The sequence below is a fragment of the Microtus ochrogaster genome, chromosome 2, assembly GCF_000317375.1.
Source record: "Microtus ochrogaster isolate Prairie Vole_2 chromosome 2, MicOch1.0, whole genome shotgun sequence".
NCBI classification, from domain to species: Eukaryota; Metazoa; Chordata; class Mammalia; order Rodentia; family Cricetidae; genus Microtus; species Microtus ochrogaster.
Window position 1 is genome coordinate 65,537,693 of NC_022010.1, and position 966 is coordinate 65,538,658.

Here is a 966-nt window from a genome sequence, read left to right on the forward strand (position 1 = left end):
CTGATTTTCTGATTTTTCATGGCATCTAGGTCAATCTCCAAGGCCTGGAAGGTGCGCCTCAGGTCTGTGAGTGTGTTTTCAGCATCTCTGATTTCCGCAGACTGGGTAGTGACCACTGTGGTGCTCTCCTCAATCTGCTGGGACCAGTACGTGTCTAGTTCCTCACAATTCTTCTGAGCCAGCTCCTCATACTGGGCCCGGATATCAGCCATGATCTTGCTGAGGTCCTGAGATTTGGGGGCATCCACTTCCACGGTTAATCCAGAACTGGCAATCTGGGCTTCCAGTCCTTTAACTTCCTCCTCATGGTTCTTCTTCATGAACAGCAGTTCCTCCTTGAGGGCTTCGATTTCTGTCTCCAGCTGCAGCCTCGTGATGTTCGTATCATCCACTACCTTTCTGAGTCCATGGATGTCACTCTCCACAGACTGGCGCATGGTCAGTTCTGTCTCATACTTGACTCTGAAGTCATCAGCAGCGAGACGAGCATTGTCGATCTGCAGGACGATGCAGGCATTGTCCACAGAATTCGCAAAGATCTGAGCCCTCAGGTCCTCTATGGTCTTGAAATAGTGGCCCCAGTCCTTGACTCCCTGAGACCCCTTCTCCAGATGTTCCCGGATTTTGCTCTCCAGTCTCCTGTTCTCGGTCTCCAGGCTCTTCACCCTGTTCAGGTAGCTGGCCAGGCGGTCGTTCAGGTCTTGCATGGTCTCCTTCTCGGTCTGGATGCCACCCATCCCAACCAGACCTGCAGACCCCACGGAGCCACCCCAGACGCTTGAGGAGCGGGCCACGGAGATCCTGGAACCAGAGCCCCCAGCACGTGCATAGACGCTGGCCGAGCTGCTGGCAGGCCGGACCCACTGGCTGGGCATCCGCACAGATCCCAGGGACCTGTAGTTGGTGGAAAACGTGGTGGAGCTGGTGGTGAAGCTCATTTTGTCTGGAGAGGAAAGCGAAGCGAGA

The 966-nt window shown here is 54.9% G+C and overlaps 1 pseudogene; it reads right to left on the reverse strand.

Moving 5' to 3' along the window:
• Positions 1 to 2: 2 nt before the first annotated feature.
• Positions 3 to 938, reverse strand: LOC101997403 (annotated as a pseudogene).
• Positions 939 to 966: the final 28 nt, after the last annotated feature.